This window comes from Chlamydotis macqueenii, chromosome 7 (assembly GCF_036417535.1).
Source record: "Chlamydotis macqueenii isolate bChlMac1 chromosome 7, bChlMac1.mat, whole genome shotgun sequence".
Classification (NCBI taxonomy): domain Eukaryota; kingdom Metazoa; phylum Chordata; class Aves; order Otidiformes; family Otididae; genus Chlamydotis; species Chlamydotis macqueenii.
The window spans coordinates 10161770-10187372 of record NC_141562.1 but is presented as its reverse complement, the minus strand read 5'-3'; the positions used below and the strand labels follow the sequence as shown (position 1 = coordinate 10187372).

The 25603-nt window shown below is 37.0% G+C and overlaps 1 protein-coding gene across 1 annotated transcript in view; it reads left to right on the top strand.

Moving 5' to 3' along the window:
• Positions 1–25603, top strand: part of FAM13C (family with sequence similarity 13 member C) — a 135497-nt gene that overhangs the window by 33888 nt on the left and 76006 nt on the right. The gene's annotated exons all lie outside the window — the stretch shown is intronic.

Sequence of the window (25603 nt, the reverse complement as noted above, 5' to 3'; positions counted from 1 at the left end):
TCTCAAAGTCCTAATGCTGATGTATATCAGTTGTAAATAGATAAATGGAGACCTAGGAGGCCAGTGTCACTGCCTGACCCACAAACAAATGTATTCTTAATTCTTGGGTGGGTTGTTTGCCTTTTTTCTTTTTCTTTTTCTTCCCCCCCCCCCCCCCCCCCCCCCAGTATTCCTCTAATTTTTTATGCTGTTTATACATAATTACATCATGGGTCCCATGTTGATATTTCTTAAGTTGCAAGGATGAACTGCCTAGTTTCAGGAAGTGTTTCATGGGTTTTGCACTAGTGTAGTATTGCACTAGTAGGCTGAGATGCAATCAGAATGAATATATCGATAACTGCACGTGCTTACTCCTGGGAAAGGGAGGGTGAAGTCAGTGTCCTGAAAGCTTCTTTTTGGAGAGGGTTGGGGTGCGCAATGACTGTGCTTTATGCAGATTGCTAAATTTTCTGGAGAGAGAAAAACTGATGTCTAAACAAAGCTGAAATCTTTCATTGTGTTTCTGTCAGAAAAATTTGGCTTTTCTGAGACTTGCATTTATGTAAGTATCCTGGTTCTGGCTAGGATAGAGTTAATATTCACCTGAGCTGGGAGGTGAACTGAAGCAGGTGGCCCCTATGGCTGGGGCCACCAGCTGGGATAGTTTACTAGTTAGCCAACAGCTGGGGTAAGTTTACCCAAATTAGCCAAGGGGCTGTTCCATCGCATGTGATACCATGCTCAATATGTGAGGAGCGTGCTGAGGGGAGCCTCCTGCTACATGGGAAGAAACTGGACATTGAGATTTATTGTAAGTCATTGTACTGTATTTGTTTTCCATCACTGTTTTGTTTTCTTCTGTTATCTCTTAAATTTATTTTTGTTTCATCTCAACCCATGTGTTTTTGCTGCCTTTTGTTTACCAGTTTTTCCTTCTGTCCCACTGGAGGGTGGGGGGAGTGAGAGAGAGACTGCATAGTCTGCTCCCCATTGGGGCTAAACTACAAGAGTAAGAAAACAGTGTTATTTTACATCCCAAGACTAGATTTCCTTACATCATTTCTCCAGCATTTGACTTGTCTGACCACAGCACCATAGCTTAGCCAAAAAATTTCTTAAGAGAATATTTTAGCCTATATAGCTTAAAAATGCAGTAATGCATTCCCATCCTTATTTGCATTTTGGAGTTGAAATACGTGGATTAAGATAATAGCCACTGGAAAATCATGGTACAGGTTATGGTCTTTTAGATTTTGTGGGTTTTGTTCTGAGATTCCACTAAAACACCATAATGGAGGCCAAGTTTATTGTGCTCTGCAGCAAAAAAGATGAGGAAAAGTTGTTATGATTCAGAGCAATTTCAAGGATTTCCCAGATATTTTGTAATGCCAGACGCTGCTGAAGTATCGCACTTAATATTCTGCTTGCTTTGCCAGAAAAGTAGCAGATTAATAAACTACATTAGTTAGGAAACAGCTTTCTGAGAGAACTAGGAACTGTTTTAGACAAAGCTATTGAAGCAGAGACAAGCTGGTATTTCCCAAAAGCTAATAAAATACTAGTAAAGCAACAAGGGAGTATAATAGATCATTTGGGAGACAAAAATCAAGGGAGAAGATTTCAAAAGCTACTGTATGTATTTGCCAGCAGATAGTACCTCTCAATGTTAAGCCTTTATGTTGTGGTTTAACTTCAGCCAATAATTAAGTACTATGTAGCCGCTCACTGTCCATCCCCCTCCTGAGGAGGAATAGGGAACAAAATTGGAAAGAAAGGAAAACTCATGGATTGAGATAAAAACAGTTTACTAGGACAGTAAAGGGAAAGATAATACATAATTATGATGATAATAATAAAATAGAAAGATAATAAAATATGCGAAATGAACAATGCACAATTTCTCACTGCCCGATGACCCAACAACTAATACAGCCTGTCCCAGGCAGCGATCATGGAATGAAACCGAAAGCAATCTCGGAACAATCCTCAGGGAGAGAAAGAGAAAGAGAGTTGCCTACTGGCCACCCCCCGCTTATATACTGAGTATGATGTCTGTGGTGCGAAATACTTCCTTTGGACACTTTGGGTCGGCTGTACTGGCCATACCCCTTCCAGTTTCTTGCACCTGCACGTTAGCAAAACCTGGGAAGTTGGAAAAAAGTCTTTGATCTCTTACTAACAAGTCATAACATCAGTGTATTATCAATGTTCCTCACATATCAAATATCATACTAAATTCAAAACACAACAGCTACTGGGAAAAAAATTAGCTCCATCCTGGCCAAAATCAGGACACTTTATCACCACAGAAATTACCAAGCACTGTTGTTGAAATAAAGATCTGTTCTGTGAGATGGTATCTTCTAAATCATACTGATTGGCTAGGTCTGGTGGAGGACTTGCTTGTAGTTCTAATTCATTTCTGGATTTGAGATACAGCACTGGGTTCAGTAGACAATAGGAACTCTGGGCATTTTTTCTAAATTTTTGATCATAATGGAACAACTGGCAGTTGTTTTGGTTTGGTTTTTTGTGTTTTTTTTTTTTTTTTTTTTTTTTTTTTTTTTTTTTCTGCTCACACTGAATTTAAGTCCTTCCTATCTTACACAATTGGTAAATAATGGTTTGGATGTTCATCCAGGTAATAAAACAGCTGAGTTTCAGTATCTGCAAAGAAAAAAAAAAGTGTGTGTGAATGTGTTTTATAAACACTGGAGCATATCAACAGGGAGACTGGAAATGCTCAGCTTCAACCCTACTGAAATTAGGGTTCTTCTCAGGGATTTAAGTTCAAATCCCTTTGGGCAGAGAGTGGAATTAAAGCCAAGTTTTCGATCTTAAGTTTATGCCACGCATTGTGGATTTATAAAAACAAATAATTTCATCCTCAAATATTTTTTTTAATCCACCTACCATAATTTTGTCTTGTTAACTGAAATTTCTGCAGAAAATTCAAACCTAATTTACATATCCTTAGAACAGACAGATTTGCATTTCTCAGATAGCTTAGTGTTCACTCGTGTTCATTCTTTTACAATCAAGTTATAATGAACATCAGCCAAAGCCAATTTTTTCAGGAAATGAATTTGAATATGCCTGTCTTGGAAGCAGTGCTTCATTATTTGTTTAATAAGTATTAGCAAGTGGGCCAATTACTGATGTGAACTTCCTCAGTTGTTTGTTTTCGTTTAAGCTAAGCAAAGGCTTTTGGTAAATACTCACTTTGCAGACCCTCAGGCCAGTTGAATGTACTAGTGACAAAGCTGTAAGCCCAGCTGTTTGTTACTGCAGCTCTGTTCGAGTGCAAATGCATAATAGTTGGTTTCTGGCAACATAGGCTGAACTAACCAAAGTAACCATTTAGTTTGAGTTAGCGTGTCACGTTCTTGTCTGAGCACAGAATGGAGCTCCTGGATGAAGTGACCTGACCTCCAGCAAGCAGGGGCACTACTTGCATTGAATGACATTGTTGTTTTAAAAAAAATTGTCCGAAGCCACAGGAAGGTCGCTTCGGAAACAAGCTTAGTTGTGACAGTCTACCACCCAAAAGATGAGTGCTGCACAAAGACAAATACTCATGAAATAAATACATGGAAGAGAGAGCTGTAGCCTCAGTTTGCTGTGATGGGAATAGGTATTGTAATTGTGTAGTGTGTACGTACTGTGAAGCTTACTGATTCAGAACCGAAGTGCTGGTATTTGGTTGCCATAAAATCACCTTTCTGTTAGGTCTAAGCACAATTCAGTGCTGCCCAGTTCTTAGCAAATATGTCAGTGAAGAAAGGTGTTATCCAGAGCACGTGACTGGGAAAGAACAGTAAATCTACTTTAGCTTGCCAAAATTCATGCCTAGCTCTGAACTAAGAGCACAACTAATTACCATTCACCTGCCTTCACATCACTGACATTGAGTATTTTATTTTTTGTTTCGTATGTCTATATGGTGTTGCTAGTTTCTTTTATAATATAAGCAGTCTCAGATAAAATGAATGATGGTTCCCTTGTTCAGTTACTTACTACCTTTTTCATATCCTGTGCTCTTATATTTTGGAACTAAAACTTGACCTGATAATTTAAATTTTATCCAATTCCTCTTATCATGGAAAAGTGAGGATGACTCATGCTTTTGATTAACAAGCTACAGACTTCTGTTACTTAAATTTTATGTAACAGTTGTTGTCTTTCATTTAGCTGGTTTAATGTTATGCCCTTTTAAAGTAAATCAGTATGCTACCACAAGATACCTGTAACTGATTTTCTGTTGGTTTGTTTTTTTTTTTTTTTTTCCATAGAGGCTTAACTTGATTGCATATACAAACCTGTCAGCTTGGGAATCTGATATACGGAAATGTGTCTGATAGATGTCTATTAGTATGCCTAGCCAGGCAATTTTAATCCCTTTAAGTTTGTTATTAAGGGCAAATAAAAGTGTCTGTCTTGGGGACAGACTGCTAGCACATATAGGATTCTAGAATGCTGCAGGATATTTTTCTTTTGTGAACAATTAATTATAACAGTTTCATCCTGGTGGGCTTTGTTGTTACTTCTTTTCATATGAAAGCTAATTGTTAAATATGATTACATTTACCAACTCTGCTGGCTAAATTCAAGGATAACTGCAGCTATCCTTGAACCCCATGGCACCACACTATCACCAGGGTAGTGTCACTAGTCTGAATGTACATAATGCTAAATACTGTTGAATCTAGTAGGCACAAATAGTATTGCTGCTGTTATGGAAAACTGGTCTTTTGTCCTGCCTAACTGCATTATACACTCCCAATACCAATATAATCCTGTTGCCTTATTTGAAAAATATGTGCAAAGTAACCAGAGAGCTTAGAGCATAAAATATTAGCAATATAAAACTGACATATCTTGTCCCAAGAAAGTTTTGTCAGAAACTGTCTAGGGATTAACAAACTAGCGAGTCCAGAAAGACAAGTTTGAAATGGATGAAGTGTCTTTTGAAGGAAGGGATCACAAGGCTGATGTTTCACTTCCCTCCTTCACTCTACTAATATGCTTTTTATAAATTATGCAAATACAATGACAATTTATAATGAAGATTAAAGATGACAAAATTGACAAGCAAAGTTAAGTGTTTAATAAAACGTTCTAGAGTATTTTTTTCTCTGATTAGATTTTTTTCTGATCACCCTTTATATTTGAAACTGAATTTTTTGTCTTTGATTCAGAGAAGTTGACCAGGGCTTGGCAATCTGTGGCTATGCAGTAGGCTTGAGATACCAATGCCTCTTGCAGTACACTGGAATTAATTTTTGGTGCTCTTTTTCTCATGTATAAAACACAAGAAATAAAAAATATAGTTTTGATATTTTCTTGGTAGTGAGCTCAATGATGAAGATATATTGATCAGTAAATGGTCTTGGCTTTGCTTTAGGCTCCCAAATACCCTTTTTACATCCTCTAGGTGAGAGTTTTGAAGAAATCCACTGTTTTGTATGTGTCCAGATGTGTACTCACGTACACAGGCTTACTTTGCTATTAGTAATGTAAAAAAATACATCATGCTTTTTTCCTTTGATTTTGAGAGTAGGTCTAGTTTTTCTTAGACTTTTTTTTCTGCTTGATATGAATGAAACCAAAACAAACCTGATTAAGGGATAATGCATCCAGACAGTCTTTTGTACTAGTGTAACTGTATCAGCTTAAGATTACTTCCCCATTGTGTTCATGTGCGTTCTTACGCCAGGGTAATGTGTAATGTGGTGTGCTATTGTTGTTTCAGCTCCCTCATGCCTATTTAGAGAGACCTGTTTTCATTGCTGTTACTGCTGCTCCGCTGTTTACACTAATCTTTTTTACTTTTTTTTTTTTTTTTTTTTAAACTGTATTATTGTTAACACTAATTCTGTTTACACAGTCAGGCTGGTCAAGGGAAAGCAAGTCCAGCCATTTTGGGCATTGCCTGTAGGCACCTTAGGGATAGATCCAGGCTAAGTAGGTGCAGGCACATCTTCTTTAATAGATGACCATGAATGATTTTAACTGATGTGCCCCACTTTCCAGAGTCAGCTCAGTTCTGCTGTATCCATCCGTGTAAGTGTGCATTTTTGAGTCCTGTATATTGATATAGGCTGTGCAGCAGAGAATATTTCAAGTGGTTTTGATGCAGATGCAGAAGTAAATATGGAAGTACTCGTAGGTACTATGCCAAATGCCCGGCTTTCATTTCTAACTTTCACTGTTGGAAAAAAAAAAGTAAGGAATTTTTGAGTATTTTCCAAATGAAAGAAAATAGTTTTCATCTAGTCTCTAGTAAAATTAAATCCAGTAACAACTGACACACATGCAAAATCCTTGAGAAGTGTTGTTGGCAATCATTGTAAATTGTAGTTCAGCAGGTTTGTTTTCAGCTTTGTGAGTTTGACAGTAGAACTCCACAGAAGTTTTAGGTTACCATATTTTAATCTGCAAGTATAATTTTCTGAATTTCCCTAATTTCCCCTTAAAAGCAGTAATTAAAATTTGCTAACATTTCACCCTTTCTTCAGGGAGCATGAAAAACTGAGGAAATAGCAGTTTTCCAGAATTTATGCCAAAGCAAAGTTTTACCTTAATTGCTGTCAAGTAGCTTTTTTTTTTTTTCGCAGCTGTAAAGCAGGTGTCTATCTCTGTATAACTAGTGCTACAGTAAATTGAATGAGGCAAGTACTAATATCCCTGAAAGCTGAAACAACTTTGAGGATTGTGAGTCATATCAGCTGCGTGGGTGGACCTGAAGAAATAGAGTTGCATGAACTGTTTCCTATTGATTTCTTATGAAAATAAAATTTATTTAACTTAAGAGCTTTGAGAAGTCAGTCCAGTTTACACTGGGGACAGTGTTGAGCTACAAAATTCAGAATTCATCCCAAGTCCGAGGTTGGATTTGCTTTACTTCCAATTTACACCATCCATCTCTCGTATCAAACAGCAACATTTCAAGGCTGGCATACCTGGGCACCTTTCTAAACAGCTCTGGAATAACAGGACTGCATTTCTGATCCAGTTGGTGATGTATTGTGACTAGGAACTGCATAGGATCACCTTGGGCAATAGATACTTTAAGAGTGAAAGGTATATAAACCACCACAGGGAACCGTTTGTAGTATGAGTAATTGAGAACTGTCTCTCATTTGAGTGTTACCTATACTAGCAGAACTGCTGATTGTATTTCTATTCAGAAATGTTTTATGATGGCATATAACTTGCTAAGCTAAAGTTTCATTTACTCTTAGCTCTGGATAGTTCTTCTTAATGGATAAAATTATTTTCCAGAGAAACCATAAGCTATTTATGTCAATGAGAGAAAAAATACTGGAGAATTGAGTCAAGAAGCACGTTCCTGAGTCAGAACCCTTGTTGAGCAGAACAAATTTCAAACATATGTTAAATATACTTTAAATTGCAGATTTAGATTCCTCTGTCTTTAACTTCAAATACATTTAAGCCTTTTTTTTCTTCTAAATTTTTCTCTCTTCAACTGTTGCTAAATCAAACAAAATCTGCCTGTAGTGTGAGGATTGCTAATTGGGCTTTCTAATTACCGTAAAATTTGTGCTCAGTGCTTTATAAAGCATGTTGCTGTTGTGTACCGTAGTGACAGTGTAATTAAAGCATATGCAAAATATATAAATAGCCAACTCTTTGTGCGTACTATGCCTATATGCTGTCTGTGGACCAGCTCTTGGCTTCAGGGGTAGGGTCATTCTGGTGTTAATGGGCAGCACAAAGGCGTGGGAAGGAGGGAAGGCTGGATGCCTAGTTCGCTGTGCACCATTCCTGCCAGTGTAAGCAGCTATGGTAGTACAGCCTGGTACTGGCCTCTGCTTTTGGAGCAGTTCCTTAGCTTTAGAGGGGGATAATGAGTAAATCTTTCTTCATGTAGGAAGGGTATTACAGAAAGTGTCTCAGAGCCAGTTTTATTTGCTGCTGAAACAAAATTAAAGAGCAGAACTCTAAAACTAATTGAATTTATCTTAGCTTCCTACCATAGCTACAACATCTTACATTTTTCATGACTCAGACTGCATGGGAAAGGTAGTATGCAAAGATTTTTTTTTTCATAAAATCAACAGTGTCAATATGGAATATTTTAGTGGTTTTTTTTTTTTATTTTGTGGTCAGTATGTTTTGCAGTTTATATGGTCTTTTATTTTGAAAAATATTGGAGACTTGTATTGTACATTGACTTTGTTACTGTCCTGCAGATACATCTTTGACAAAGCCTGAGTGTGGAAAATAACAGATTATTAATTTTATGAACTGCTTTCTCAGAAATGGCACTTATGATCAGTGGTTTTCTTCTAGTGTGACATTAATGCTCTTTGTGGCACAGCAGGACTGTCAAGAGAATTTGAAAATTAAAGGATATGAGTCATCATAAAAACAGTGGTAATGTTATTTTCCATGACTACTGGTCCATGATATAACTCTGGATCAGATCCTGCTTTATTACTGAGAACAGAAATTCAGTGGATTGGGAAGGAAGTTCCCTGATACTCCTTGGTGCTTTCTTTGTTACCACAAGCCATCTAGCTGTTTAATTCTATTTAATTATTTTGGAATAATTAAGTAATTGTGAGTAACGGCACAAAAACCTGAAAAAACTGTCTTTGAGCAGGAATACTAGTTATTTATTGCAACGTATTGCAAAACATTTCTAGAGAGGATCGACATGGCCAGAGAAGATGTTCGTCTTTATTTCTCTCAGATTACTGAAGAAGGGGTCATTAGGCCCCCTAATTAATTGTGATGTTTAATGAAATATTCTGAACCTAGATTTTGAAGGCACTTCTAAACCGCTATCAATACACAAAGCCTCTGATTGCCTTATATTTCATTAAACAATTATTAATTTGCTCTAATAATTCAACCTCCTTCAACATCTCTAGCATATTGGGTTGAGATGCTATCTGTTTTGCTTTGGCTTTCCTGTGATCTGAAGATATTTGTGATAAAATATTTCTAGGGGTAATTAAAGGGATGAAGTCTATAATGTTTTGATATGACCAATGGGGAATGATCTTGGAGGCTCTGTCTAATTAATGGAGCGACCTTTTTCTTTTACGACTCACATGGTTTGATGGCAATGTTTTAATTCTGTAGAGTACTTTTGTTACTAAGTAAATCTCTCAATATCCCCTTGTCACATTCACAATAAGTGTTCCCTTTCTGATGGTATGGGATGTTTTGGTGACACTTAATTGAGTTCAGAATGAAAAAGCTTCTGGCCAGCTCTTTGCTAGTGGACAAGTATTTTTCAAGTACTACAGATGATGTTTTAGGTGGCTGTGAATCTTTTCTTGTGTATGGACAATGTCAGAAATTCATTAGTAACTGTATAGTTAGATACCATCTAACATCTGAGTCATGCCTGTGTTACTCCAATTAGAGCTTGTTATTATATGAAGTTACACCAATGTAGACCTGCAGTGACGGACTAATACACTCTTAAATATCCTTTCCCATATGAGACTATTGGCAAAGGGAAAAAGCTTTGATCTTGTTTTGGAAGTGCAGTTCTGTGCACTGCTTGGATTCTGAAAATGTTTGTACTCGTTGGTCTTCTCTTAAGCCACATTTCTACTAGGAAGGAAAGCCTGATTGTGGTTTGTATGCAATCTTTTAGAAGAAATCTCTACTCCTGGGAACAGAAAGGAAAATAAAATGTATCTTCCATAGTTTTTGGTGCAATTCTTGTTACTGTCTTACAGAAGGAATGGGAACTCTGGACGTTTTCTGCTTTCATGGACTGCTTACCTCTAAAGTGGCACATGTGCTTTTCTGGTTGAGCAAGGTTAGACAAATCTCATGCAATCTAGCTGTGGCTAATGCAGATACTGGACACGTGGATGGTGTATTCAGATCCCTGGATCTGAAATGAGTTCAGGCCTTGTGGTTAGGGCAGGAGATGCACCGAGCTCATGGCTGCACTCTGGTTATGCTGGAAGTGTGCTGTGTTGGATAGGGCTGTGGTGGTCAGCACCAAGAGCCAGCAGTGCTAAGGGACACTACCTTGGGATTTCAAAAACTTTCTCTAACATCTGGAGCTGGGGTTTGGTGTAACGCTTAGCAGTGTTTTGGGACCTGTATTTGGTCTCCTAAGCCTCCTGCTGGTTTCTGCCTCACACGCCTCTGCGTCCATGGGTGATAGTACTGCACAGGCATTCGACTGCGGGAGTACTGTGCGAGTGTTTTATTAAGGCTCTTCCCAAACTGAGTTTTGACTTTACACCAATGCATATGTTGGCTATTTTTATCTCATCCTTTTAAGGGTAACTGTGTTTCATTTCTTTCTCAGACCATGAGCAACATGCCAACAGTGAATGCCACCTTCATTCTTTTTTTCCAGGTGATATACTAATTTAGTGGAGGATTACTAGCTTTGTGTTACTGTTGTGGTCTGATGCAGTGGGCAGTATAACTCATCCAGTTGTTACACCTGGCTCAGACAGGTTTGTGCATGAATGCGTGGGTCATATATCGTGGTCAATTTGCAATTTAATAGTTAAGGTTGTTCGTCTTTTTCAGTGTCTGCTTATTATTTTCTCTGATATTGAAGATTTCTATACGAATCACTGACACTCATTTGACACTTAGTATTCTGAAGTATTTTCCGCTTTCATTCAGTGCTTTCCAAAGCTTTGGCATTTTTTTCATTGTATTTATTGCAGCCAAAATTTTTCCAAGTAATATGGAGGCATAGTGAAATTAGATTATCTCTCAAGACAATGATTATTTGTTTTCTGTGTCCTATAGCTGTGGCTTCAAAAGGAATAACCTCTTTTTTTAAAAAAAAAAAAAACAACCAACAAACAAAAACCAAACAGTATTCTTCCTACTACTTCACAGTATAGCATTCATAAAACTCTCTGAACTTCTATTTTGGTTTCATTGTAATATGTTGAAATGGATATGTCGGCGGCAGTGTTTTTCTTCCTTCATTTGAAGTTCAGTAGTTTTCCATACAAACAGCATATTCCTGAGTTAATGGAAAATTCACGCTGAGCTACTTCATATTGGTTAGCTTTGCATGTCACCTCTGATGTTTCTGTTGTCTGGCAAAAAAAGGCTTATATTTTCTATTTATCAGCTCTTTTGACTCCTTCTCTGTAAAGCATAAAGCTAATAGCCTGCAGGTGGAAGACTTCAAATATTAAAAGGAAAAGATGGCTGATTACATTGAAAGCAGGCAAGCCTCCAATCACACTGCTGAAATGTTGTTTTTAACTCAATTGTGATATCTAATTTTTGTTTGACTTGTTTGATGATTTTGAGAAATATTTTTATAACTTTGAGAAGGCTGATATGTGGATCCTTTACTCTTTTAATGTAAACACGAATGAATGTGTTAGACATTTTTTAACTTGACAGTTCTATGAAGCAAAAAATATGTGATACAATCTTGTTGAGTTTTAGATTCAGCATGAAAAAGCTAGCTGACTTTCAGAGAAAGCTCTGAGAAGCCTGCTGCTTACATTTCCCACTTGATTGCTCTAGATACTATACAAAAGGGAAGACAATATCCTGACTGAAATTCACACCATAGCTTTATTTTTTTCTGTCTTATGACTATGTATTGTATTCTTCCTTCACCAAAAAAAAATCTGAGAAAAAGTTAAAGCTAAGCCCTAGTGATTTTCAACTTTCATCCTTTACCATTTGCAGATTAAAAATATCATGTAGTGACACAGATACAGAATCTCATTAAAACTGCATGCTGCAGATGTTTTCTCATGGATAAATATCTTTCCAGTAAAATCCTCAATGTGCCAAAATGCTACTTTTTTTTTTTTCCCATGCTTCCCGCTTTAAGAAAATCGAATCTACCCTGAAGAGAAGTAAATTGATAGAGGTTTTCAGAGGGGTAGCCAGAATGTCCTTCTACCCTCAAGTTGTGTTTTGAATTCTGTATACTGTATTTCTTTGATGCAGAAAATTGTGGTTTTTTCTTTTTCAAAATTACAATTTTGTATAAAAAGTACTTCAATTTTTCTCCTCTGTTCAACAACTGTATCCCTTCATAGTCCATAGCATCCTGTGAGAATGGTTTGTGTCATGGTTTCTTTTTTATTTTATTTTATTTTATTTTGTATTTTATTTTAAGAGATCTGTTCAGAAAAGCAAGGACTGCCATAAAAGGTAGTAATAGTTTTTTTTTTTTTAAAAAGCTGTATACAATAAAAATGGTAAATTGGAAAATTTTCTGGAATGTTGTTTTTTGAGAATATTTTATGCCCTCAGCCTGGTCACATCTGAGCACCTAGAAAGACCATAAAAGATTTTGAGACTTATAAAAGTGTGATATGGCTATGCTGGGAAAGCAGATGGTGCAAGTACAGTGTGGGTGGACTCCTTGATAATATCCATCTAAAGCATACAGTCTCAGGTGTCATGAAATCCTACAGAAAATACAGGGTAGTTTTGCAGTGATGCTCATACATATCTTTGGGCTGCCAGGTAGGGGGTAAATTTACACCTCGCTCCTTCCGAGACTGTGATGTAGTCAAGAAAGGGTTGCATGAGCCAGAGGTGCAGCAAGCATAGGGACTCCTGAGCATACGAGCTCCAGTATGAGAGGAGGCATCCTTGTCCTGCAATTTAGTATGTGATGGACAGCTTGTTTAGTCTCCCTTCAGGGGAGCTGAAAGATGTGAGGCAGGTTAATAAAAATATTATGAACTGGTCACCAAGAAAATATAAGTTTCCTACAAATGTTACATCAACATCCCACTTCATTCTCTCTCTTTGAAATAACTTTGTCCATTTAAGTATTTTTTTTAACATGTTTGCTCAGATGGCTGCCAAAAAAAAAAAAGCTTAATTTTCAAATATACTTTAAAAGCAGCATAGCATTTCTTTTATTATATATTTATGGAGTGCATCAGTGGCTTGATTTACATGAGATTTTTGTTCTAAATATTTCTGCTCTACTTGTCTACTGCAGTCTGGTAGCTGAAATTGCTGTATAATGTAGGTAAAAGAACAATTTTGGATGAGTTAACTCAAGTTAGCTGAAATAACATCAGTGTGACTGTAGAGACCCATTTAAGTTACAAAAATCGAGTTAGGAGCTGATTAAACACCGAGAAAAGGAGCCCATGCTGAGCTCTTGCCTCACCACAGCAAAGTAAGAAGCACTTACTAATTTCTTGAGCTAACTAGTTTAAAATTAACTTGACTTTATCTGCGTGCTATATTACAGTTGCAGCAGTGGCCACAGCAGGTGTGGTTGCATGTTCCCAGGAAAGTTATGCTAGAAATACTTGAAAATAACCAAATTATAAACCTTTATGTTTAGTTCTTGTGCTTTTCTCTATACATTGACTTTTTGTGTCTGTCTAAAAATATTTTTATAACAATTAAGTGAAAAGCCAAACATGTACCAGTAACATAATTTACTCTGCTTGACAAAGTTAGTATTAAATTTGAAAGTAGCACCCTGACAACACTTGAGAGGGTCACAAAGTTTATTTTGGAGAAAGCTAATTACTTTTATGTGGTTTATTTTATTAGCAGAAATCTCTCCCAGTTCAATTTTAAATTAGCAGAATGATTATTAGCTCCTTTATTGCCTGTTCACCAAACTGAGATTGTCATGCTTGTCTTAAAGTGAATACTTCTAGCTACACAATATCCATAGCTCTATAAATAAATTTTAATGAGGAGGCTGCCATTTTTGCTTAAAATTAGGATAGACATTTGAGATTGCCTTCGGTGCCTGTGCTGTTTTCTGTCATCTAGAATGCTGCTGGAATACCCCTTATGTCCAGCTTACCTACCTGGTTAGCACAGGCACCTGAGCTGGTTGCTGACTGTTGCTTGGGGCTCTTCTACCTCTCTGCTTCAAGTAAGGATGTTCAAGAAAACTTTAATTTCTCATGAGGAGATGGCTTTTTTTTTTTTTGTTACTCAATTACCAGATGATCCAAAATTCAATTAAGGCTTTCTTTTTGACTATGGAAGAGCTTTGGGCTCCTTCTACAGTCTCCCTTTCATATCGTAACAGAAAACATAAGGACAGATTTATTCAACAATGTCTGTCTTGGGCTTTTTGGTTTGTGTGTTCTTCATGATGTTAAGTCTTGCTAGTAAGGACAAAAACTTCTTGGCAGAGGTGCTCTTTCACACATTCCTGCTGACAAGGAAGGAATGCCTTCATTAAGGGGTGAGGTGGTTCCATTGTCTCTTTTGCATAATTTGAGCAATAATATTTATAAATATTGATCAGTTCTGGCATTTGTTTTACTATCATTCCTTATGTTTGATTTTAGTATTTAGACAAATATTGATACCTTCAATGTATTTGCAGCTTTTCCTTCTATATGTTGAGGTGGAGATAATGTTTCAGCTTTCAGTGAAGCCTTAAATACTTGTTTAATTGCTCAAGCCACATTTTACTGTAACATTTTTTCTAATAGTGTTAATATTATTGTGGCTAGCTGAAGTTCAAGTTTCATTGAGAACAACTGCAAGTTCACACCTCAGGCACTGTTTTAACCCTTCAAGAGATCAGTTTGTCAGTTCACACTGTAAGCATGATCTTGACAGCTAAAAGCTGTGCAACCATCTCTTTTTTTTCCCCATTATCTTTAAAGAGTACAGAAAATGGTGCAAAATGAGACCTTTGGGTGGATAATTCTCCTGCACGCATGCACAAATGCCATTAATGCTAGTAGACCACTTAAGTAAGGATTAAGGGGCAAACAGTGTGTATGTTTTACTACTGGGATAAATGTCTTATTCTGCCCGGCCGTTGCCTATTGGGGAGGGTTAAGGTAGTGGTGGGGGAGAAAGGATAGTTTACTTCTTTTGTTGGTTGTATTTTGAACCAGTTGGAAAATGCAGGAAATAAAAATTTTAGAGAGAAGGCTTTGAAAATTTATGTTTCCTGGTTCCCAGAGACTGAGCTCCATTTGGTGCATGTTTCTGCTGGGAGACAGTCACTAGTATGACAAACATAAATAACAAAAATTCTGAATATGCCTATTTTTAGGCAATTTCCTACCAGATTGATGCAATATTTTGTCTAGTTTTCTCAAGAACTAAAAATAATCTCACCATGAAATGGTTCTCCCCCAGCAAAAAGGTTTTTCTTTCTGAACTATTCCAAGCCCAAGGAGTTTATAACCTGCTGAAAATTTCTAATGTGATACCTAAAGCTAAGGCAATAAAACAGGTTCTCATTAAAATAATAGACAAGTAATATCACAGTTGGGCAAGAATGTCTGATATAGGTGTCTCCAGACATGCTGCTGTCTATTGTAGACTGTTAAATCACACTTGATATGAAAAGATGCCACAGATATCTCCCCAAAATCACTAAATTAATGAGAATCATCAGAAACTCAGAAAATAAGTGCCCCTCACTGAAACAGGCTGATGAGTGGAGATGATTTACCCATGCACAGTATTCTTTGAATTTCTGCCAGTGCAATTTCAAGAAATGTTTAGTATTTGCTATCAATTATTGTATTTCTGTCTTAGAAAGAAAATATAGATGCAATCTTAATTTGGCCTATGGATTGCCCAAGACAAGCAATGAAAATTATATCCTATCTTGCAAACAAATTAAAAAAAAAAATAGTTAGAGGCTGATGCCAGTGAGGTTGTCAGCACTTTCAGATGAGCCTGCGTAAAGGGAACCATAAACCCACAATTAATTATGGGCTGCTTTGCAGAAGTGTTGAGATGTCACAGCTTCATTGGTTGAGGTAGGAGCTGCCAGTGCACTGTACTCCAAACATCGCTCAGCTGGGTGAAGTGCCTACGTGTACATCTCCTTCCCTGAATCAGGACCCCTGAGACGGTGATTTTTAGCCCTGCAGTCTGCCTGTCTTTAAAAGCTTAATTCTGGGTCTATTCAATGCAATTAATTTTTTTTTCCACTATGTAAAGAGACTTAGAGAGGAAAAAAAGAAGTTATTTTAGAAGAGCAATCACATAAAAAACCCAATCAATTTAGAGAGAATGTTCATCTAGTGCTCTTTTATAAAGAATGCCGAGTGCTTTAGTGTGTTTGGTACTGTTGTTTGAGGGAGGATAACATGGACTAACTCTTGCAGTTCTCCAGTGGCAAGTAAGACATGACGGAAGAACTTCACCCGGTTTCTAAAAGGTAGTATTAAAGAGCTGGCAGAAATTTATTTGTTTAGTTCAAAACCATTGTGCACCTAAGATTAATGAATTAAAGGAGAGGACTTCAAAGAAGGACTACTGCCTCAAAAATCTGGGCAAAATGAAATGGCAATTTGCACTGTTGTTTTTTTTCTTTCATTGCGATATTCCAGATTACTTGTCCTTTCACTTGGAAATTGAATTTTGTTGGAGATTATACCCTTATTTATGTGACAGGCATAATGCTCTTAAAAACTTGCAGCCCTCAACTCCTTTGAACAAATTATGAGACATTGTTTGATAGCAAACTATTGAAAACTTTATCTTTTCACATAAATAGAAAATGCAATGTACTTATGATTAGATATTCCGCAAAAACAACTTGAAAAATTTGTGAGATCCCTTTCTTTAAAGATTGCCTTGTTGAATATTACCATATGAAGGTATTTATTTATTTTTCCCGTAATATTAAATATGGTAATACCTAAGAAGAGTCTCAAAAGAAACAAGCATCAGAAAGTAACTTTGTATGCTTTTCAAAAAGCAAAAATCAGAATACATCAGAATATTGCAGTATATTTCAATATTTTGTGTGGAATATAATAAACAGATTAATAACAAAGCAATAAGCTAAAATAAATTGATAACTGTCAGTAAAATAAATAAATATTATATGTTCATTTCACAATATATAATATCATCTTCCAACTTTGGGTAACAAGCTGGACACCAGCTGAGACCATAAAGAAATTATTTTTCTCACATTTTCGGGGGAAAACCTTTGTTTTTGAAACAGCTGGCCTTTCAGGAAGCAGGCCAATGACTGTTGGTAAGCTCTTTGCACGGAGATTCTTAGAGTGAGCAAGGTCAGATTCAACTTTTTCATAGGAAGTTCAGAGAAAAGTGTTTGCCAAATCATTGAGATGAGGAAAAACATCCTTGAGATAGATTGCCTAGTAACTTCAGGGTACACAACATTATGTGTGTGCATAAATTTTTTTAGTGGTTGCTCCTCTTTGATTTTTTTCTTTATCTGAAAACAAGGCAAATAGAATTACAGTTTTATGACATACCTCTTTTCTGTTCTCCTTTCCTTGACCTGTTTCCCAGTAGTGCCTCGGGTTATTGATGGCTCGTTTTATATGCTAAGTTCACAGTAAATCTCCCTTTTTCTTGAGCTGAGATGAATATTATGATCACAATTTAACAAGCCACAAAATTAACAAGCTATAAATTGCTTCTTTAATATTTGGGATGCAATAAAAAACAATTTATCTGAGGACTTCAAATTATAGATGTAATAAATATAACAAAAAACTTATGTATGTTTTGATAAAACTTGTTTCTAAAATAACATCGAGGCATGGGTGCATGATACTGAGGAACACAAGTGCTAGAACTGAACAATCAGTAATTCACCTTGGGATAGCTTCTTTTGTCATTTTGTGATCTTTTTCTGATACTTTTTGAACACTTCCGTGTCTTGCTAGGTGTATTTCTTGCATAAATACAGCACTCTGTGCAGAGGACTAATGGAAAAATCAAGAGTGGCAGTGATGGGACAGGAGAGTCTTTTCCATGCAGACAGTAGGACTTAAATGCTCTAGGAAGTTATATCCATAGGTGGTACTTTTGCACAAAGAACACATGGAAAACAAATTGTTTAGCAAAAAATGCTTCTGTAATTAGTATAAACATATTGCCTGTGTTCACCAAAATGTCTGTGTTTACATAAAAATGAAATCAATTAAGGCCCAGAATGTGAATATGTAAAGGTCAAATTCAGAAAATGTCAATTTCCAGAAAGTGCAAGGAAGAAAAAAATTCTGAAGTAATTTAGCAAGGCTAGGTTTGCTTAGCAGAGAGATTTGTTTTAAAGTGTGTTTATTGTTTTGCCTCTTGGTAGAATTTCAGAGAGTCTGTAATTGTATGACAGTCACCATTTTGGCTTCCACTTAAAGCAGGAAAATCTACTTTCTTCAAGGTACTGGTAATGGCGAATGATACACTTTTTGAAATGTTTTCAGATTTTAAATATGGTACTGATTTTTCTCCTCTACAAAAGAAAGTGATTTCTTTCTAGTGTTACATTTCATGGTTTCTGGTACAAATATGACCATTAGCAAGTTCCTGCATCAGAGATACGTGCAAGACTATCACTAAGTATGAGTGAAAAATAAGTAAAGGTTGATTGTATTAGGGCAGCCAGAAAGATTAATGACTCCAAGACAACTGTAAAGGTCTCAGCATGTCAACACTTGTTCTTTTTTTAAGCAATGAGAATAGGCAAAAAATCCAACAAACACAACACCAAACCAGAAAAGTCAATACTACTGCAGTTCAAATGCTTTTGTTTGTCTGCTTATAAGGAAAGGCATTGCAATAATACTTGAAAATGTGGAAAACAACCATCTGTATAATTCTGCATATAAATTAGACACTTGTGATAGTCTGGGAGTTCCAGTATTAGTTTTACCTTTTTTTTTTTTTTTTTTTTTTTTTTTTTTTTTAAGGTTGGCATAAACCTTAGCATCTGAGCTGCGTGACAACAGAATGCCCTTTATCACTTATGTGTCCCTATTGTTTAGGAAATCTGAGGTTTGCCACTCATCATGAGTGTTGATGTATGACAGAGATGACCCTGCTGTTCCCCCTATATGGTTTATCCCTGCTGATCAGCACCACAATGTTTTCGCAGATGCTATCAAATATAGTTAGACACAAAAATGTTGCCTTGTGCCTGAAGAGCTTTCCAAGCTCTGATCTACCAAAAAGGCATTGGAGATTGCTTGAGATCTTCTTTTCTTCAGTGTGCACAAAGTCCATTAAAATGATCCTTTTTTATTGAAAACATGATAGCATGCCAGATGGTGTGAATTATGAGGTATGTTTCCTTTGTGTTACTACATTTTTGTTTCTGTTTGTAAGAGCTGAGTAGTCTCATATGCAGAAAGAAGAGACCAGTACATGCTGCATTAAAGCAAGTTTTGCCATGCTTCAAAGTGGGCGATGAAGTAGTTTGAACTCTTCCAGAGGTGAGCTGGGCAGTGAGACCACAAACACACCGAGCCTTTGACATTTCCAGTGGGAATACTGGTGGTGCTGCCAATTGGTCTGCAGCATAGGGGTTTGATGCTGGTGATGTGGGTGTTTGTCTGCTCTCAGGATGAGTTAGGGCTCTGGTCTGCATGGTGAGAGATTTTAGAAGGTCATTTCTTTCAGTGTTTTCCAAGGCGCTACTGTAAAAGGTGACATAGCTAGGTATTTGGGAGCCAAAATTTCAATGATAGATCAATAGATCTGAACATCTAGCTCACTTAGGAGCTACTAAAATTTTATACCAAGCTGCTGTGAAGCTCTTTGATCCTAAAGGTACTCATCACTTGCATCATTTTCTACCATGAAGTCACTTATATGCTCCAGTGATGCAAAACTCAATAAGAAATGCGTTTTACTCCAAATGCAATGATGTAGCACAGGTCCTACTGGTGATCATGCTAGCTTTTAATGAAAAGTTAGGAAATGACTAAGCAGAGCAGAACTCTGAAGTTCTGCTTCATCAGTGGGGTTAAAAACAAACATCAAAAGGCAGGGAGAATATATTTAAGAAACACATAAATGTATCTCTGTGTATGTGCATATATATAAAGGAATCTTTCTTTTTTTTTTTCCTTCCTCCCCCTTCAATAGGGGCCAAAGATACTGTGATGAAGCTCCAGAATAGTAATGTAATTTTGGTTATTTTCTTGCACAACCATTTTATTTCATGTTATTGAAAGACTTACTCTATATTACTGTCTGTTTGAATGTAATCTTTGTTCCTTTTCAAAAGTGTGTATTCAACTTTGTACCTATTTCTTCAGATATGAGGTATCTTAAGTATTGCTGAAAACCAAGCTGTGCACTGTCAGCAACAAAATATTGTCTCTCTCTTCTGATTTTGGAACAACAGCAGTTTGAACCTTATGTAAATTATTTGCTACATAATCATAGAATCATAGAATCACATGGTTGGATGGGACCTATAAGATCATCTAGTCCAACCGTCTTCCCACTACCATTGCTGCCACAGCTACTAAACCATATCCTGTAGCTTCTCATCAAGCCGCCTCTTGAACACTGCCAGGGAGAGACTCCACCACCTCCCTGGGCAGGCCATTCCAGTGCCTGACCACTCTTTGAGAGAAAAAATTTTTCCTCAAGTCCAATCTAAACCTCCTCTGGTACAACTTGTGGCCATTTCCTCAGGTCCTGCTTGTTGCCTGGGAGAAGAGGCCAAACCCCTGCTCATCACAACCTGCCTTCTGGAAGCTATAGAGTGCAATGAGGTCTCCCCTGAGCCTCCTCTTCTCCAGACTAAACAATCCCAACTCTCTCAGCTGCTCCTCATAAGACTTGTGCTCCAGACCCCTCACCAGCTTTGTTGCCCTTCTCTGGACACGTTCCAGGGCTTCAATGTCTTTCTTGTAGTGAGGGGCCCAAAACTGAACACAATACTCGAGGTGTGGCCTCACCAGCGCCGAATACAGGGGGATGATTACCTCCCTGCTCCTGCTGGCCACACTATTTCTAATGCAGGCCAGGATGCCGTTGGCCCTCTTGGCCACCTGGGCACACTGTCGGCTCATGTTCAGCTGAGCATCAACCAACACCCCCAGGTCCCTTTCCTCTTCACAGTCCTCCAGCCACTCAGCTCCGAGCCTATAGCGCTGCATGGGGTTATTGTGGCCAAAGTGCAGGACCCGACACTTGGCCTTGTTGAACCTCATCCCATTCAGTTCAGCCCAGCGATCCAGCCTATCCAGATCCCTCTGAAGGGCCTCCCTACCCTCAGGCAGATCAACACCACCACCCAACTTGGTGTCATCTGCAAACTTACTGAGGGTACACTCAATCCCCTCGTCTAGGTCATCAATAAAGATATTGAACAAGATGGGCCCAAGTATCAAAGATTTTAGTTTTAATTAGTGCTTTTAAAAAACAAGTAGAGGAATTTAATCAAAGTACTTTATAGTAATAAAGTTTTGTCTGTAAAAAAGGCCAAAACAATTTTTCCTTTTATGACATTTATAGCAATAGTGACTGTCCAGACACAATACTGGTCACAGATCACAGGGACTTCAATCTTGCAAGCAAACTTACTGCCAAAGAAAATTATTTTTATTTTCAAGAAGTTTTAGAAAGCTTTGAAAATTCTTGGGAATCAATTGACCTAAGTATTGAATGTATGTAAATGGATGAAACATTTATAATATGAAACACAAATTTCACAATAGATTTTGCATCTGTTACTTTGACAAAGCAGCTGCTGCTTTGACCTCCATTTCCCACTCTGAAACATGGCAAAACTTTCAGCATGTGCTGTTCTCTTCTTCCCTCAAAATTTGGGACTAATCAACTCTTACAAACAGAAACAAAAATCTAATAATGCAAAGGAAATATATGCTACTGTTCTGTTATGACAGTTCATAATGTTTCAGCCAGGTGCTCACTTTAAAGCCAAAAGAATAAAATGCAAGTACAATCTTGTTTTCTTCTCTCTGAATTGCTCCCTGTTCACCTCTCTCAATATGTCAGCCTACTTTTCTGTTATATCAGCTGTCATTTACTTTGGGGTGTATGATGAAAGAAGAAAAGCTGAACTCTGGAAATGCTTTCTCCTGTGGTTTGCCTGTTACATTTCAAGCCATACTTTAGGTAAATTGAACAAATAGTTTCAGGGTAAGAAATAATTATTTGAGTCAGTAACTTTCCCCTTTTTTTTTTTTTTTTTTTTTTCCCCAAAATGCACAAGCATTACAGTATCTGTTTCTGTCTGCCTGCTTCACAAAGACATTACCTGTATCTCTGGATTTCTTGCTTACACAGAATCGTGTGTTTCTGAAACAGGTCTGCTGTGGCTGCCAAAAAAGAAATTGAAAACCTGTTTCTGACCTGGAGATGCTGGGCAGTGAGGAGGCAATAAAAATGGACGCCTGGCTTTCATACTGTTCTTACCATCCTTTAGCTCCTACTAAGGAAACTTAAAAATGGAAAGCATTAATTTAGTTTGTAGTAGCTGTTTTGAATTATGACAGGCTTTTGAGAAGAACAGAAGTATAAGCATAAGCAGAACAGAACAGAAAAAAAATGTTTAATACATTGAATGAATAAAGCTCTCCTTCCTACAGATTTTTGCACAGATGGTATTGGGTCAGTACCAGGAACCTACAGGTGCAGAGGGCCTTTAGTCCTCATTCCCTTCAAGCAGCTCTCAAACTCACAACTCCTTGAACCCTAGAAGTATATTGCTTTTTACTTCTCACCAAATGATTTACAAAGGTTTGCCAGTCAGCTAGAAAGCCTGTTGCTTTAAAACTTTTAAAACACTTTGTCTTATCTTGTAAGATATAGTCAGCTGAAGAAAAAAAATGCACGTGTTGTAACAAGTCTCAGAACTATTACTGGTTGTCATTCTTTTGCCCTATAGAAGAAGGTGAAGTAGCTCTGTGATGTTGCCATAGTAGCTGCTGTTCTTCTTGAGAGTTACAAGGGTCATGAAGGCTACTCCAAAGACAGACAGTGATTAGTGTTACTATATTTGTAGACTCACAGATCTGAAAGAAACCTCAGGAGGTCTAATCCATACTTTTGCCCAAAGGTAAGGTAAACTCCACTTAAAACAGGCCTTACAGTCATTTGTCTAACCTGATCTCTCCACCGGAGATGGAAATTGAGCAACATCCCTGGAGATTTACTCCAGCACTTAACGAATTTGTCTTTCTCTTCTTTAACTACACAGTGCGTTTTGTCATCTGTCATAGTTCCTTAGCTTCTGCAATGTGCTTGTTTGTGAAGTTTGAACTGAAGGTAAAATAGGATGATTCAGACCTGCTGTATTAGTTTAAAACATGAAAATGAAAAGCAAAAGATACATTTCTTTTGCTTAATGTTAACCAAATGAGTGCTACTTGAATGGGGAACAGGTTAAATAGAACCACTTGGCTTCCAACTACATTTCACCTAAAGAAATATAAGCAAATTCTGCTTCTGAAGCACATAATCCTGAATAATTTAGGGACTCCAGGACTGTTCATCATACATAAAGGTATCACAGGGGATAATATTATTAGTTTGCACAAAGGCTTTATGTGATTTGGAATAGAATATATACTGTATGCTAGCAGAAAATAATGTATGACGGATGAAAATTGTTTGTCTGAGCATTAGTGGCTTTGTCAAAATAACAGATCAAAAATCTAATGTGAAATTTGTGTTTTTAATAAAATTAATGGAGCCCATTACTAGGACCTGAGAAAGTAGTTTATGATGCTCTAATAGCGGAGTGGCCATAAATTAGCTGGATCAGTTTCTCAGAGAACATCTAGACAGGCAAAACAAGCCTGCATTGCAGCATCTGGTAGCCTGGAGTATGCTTGGCACATCCGCAGCAAGGGGCGTGACAGCAGTTCCGCTCGAGTTATATGGGATGCAACTGTTGTATGCAAAATCCTGTGTAGCTTTGGGTACCTGAACACAGTGTCAGCTGGCCTGCAGCTGATTTGAGGCCGTGCAGCACTCGGTGATAGATCATATCACTCTTGTCACATCCCACTAAGGTGGTGTGTTGAGCACAGCTTGCTGTAATATTAAGTGGCTTCAGAGCATGTTGCTTCTGGTTTCACCTTTTTAACAATATTCAGTTGAAAATATTTATAACTGTTGATAAGCAAGACATTTTTATAAGTTTCTCTGTGCTTATGCTTTTAAGAGTGTTATGCTGAGGTTTTTAGTAGTGACTGGGAAGATGAGTCAAGGTTTTCCACGAGGAAAGATCATCCATCTGATGTGAAATATTAAGTGAAAATGCCTACAGTAGACCATACAGAAAGAACATCTAATTTATTTAATGTCCTGGGAATAATCCATTAACCAACAGTTCTGATTTGTGTTAGTCAAAACTTTCATCTTGAGCTGGTTGTCACTTTATGTCCCTTCTAATTTATTTGTGAATATATGCTGGATTTGACCTTAAAACAGCTTTGTGCACACTGTTCTATTTGATGCAACTGAGCACCATTAGTATTCTAATGAATACCATTACTTGTAAAACGATGTTGGTCCTGAAAGTTATGGCAAGTGGTAAGAATGTTAAACTCAGTGGTACTGAAATATCTGAGTTATAGTGCCAGTTTTAAATCTCTGATGCCTTTAATGGTGAATATTAGAAACTAAACTATATGCATACTTATTTTTGTGACAGTCCTTTCTTTGCCCTTGGAATGACCTGACTGGAAGCAATGCAATTGCATTTTTAAACTGAGCTTATTAGTTATTTCTGCGTCACACTACTATTACACTAGAAGAAAAGCACTAATAAGAGCTAAGGTAATTTATCTTTACTATATTTAGAGACACACAAATATTTTTTTTCTTTTTTTTTTTTTTTTTTTTTTTTGCAAAACCTGTAATAAAGACCCTGCAAATCAATCTGTTTAGATAAGCCATCTTATGTGTGACTTATTCTTACTGCCCACTGTAAAGACACTGTCATGCTTGACATCGTTTCCAGCTGTATCTAAAAATATGCTGTAGGATCTCTGAAAATTTGCAAAACTAATTAATCCAGGGCAGAGGTTTGAGTTGGTAACTATGCTTGCTTTATTTTGCATTTCATTCAAAAATTAGAGGTGTTATGCTGTCTTTTTAATTGAAATAATGCTTGGAAATATGCATGACCATAAAAAGCCATCTGGTGATTCTAGCCATGTAATCAAGCCCAGTGACTGCTCCTTAACCTTAGCATCCTAGACAGTTAGGATTCTATGTTTCTGAAATACATGCAGACACATACGCAGACATAAAAACACAATCTGCATTTCTCCTTAGATTTCATATTCGCTAAACTGGATTTCTGCATGTGTCAGTGGTCAGTTGGTTGCATAAGTATGTGTGCAATACTTATTTGCATTAAATCATGATAAAACTAATGCAAATTATGTGGGAAACATGTTTTTCGTATGTGCCTATTGATCTTCTGGCATCTTACTAATGCATTGCTAATACTCTGGGTTTCAGAATATTCTATGGAGTACAGTTTATAACTTAACCTCTGTGAGTTTGGAACAATTAGAAATAATTACAGAACTGACTGACAAGAATTTGGATTAAAATTAAAATTGAAATTTGAGTTACCATAAAATTAAAAAGAAATATTTTTGTACCCATTTTCATCCCTGGATGTTTGATTTTTTAAAAAAACTTATAATTTATTAACAGAATTGTATTAACATTTTTTCATATACAACTACCTCATCTAAGTTTATGATTTATACTTTGATTTATATTTATATCAGCCATAGCCAGATTTACATTTTAATTCATTCTCTCCAGTTGCCAGCTCTACTTTGCAGATGTTGTGCACAAAGGCTTTCACTCTAAAAGAGAAGCAGAAATTCTGGCATTTGTATCTTCAATGACAGAGACTAAACAGATAGGACAGATGGGCAGATGAGTC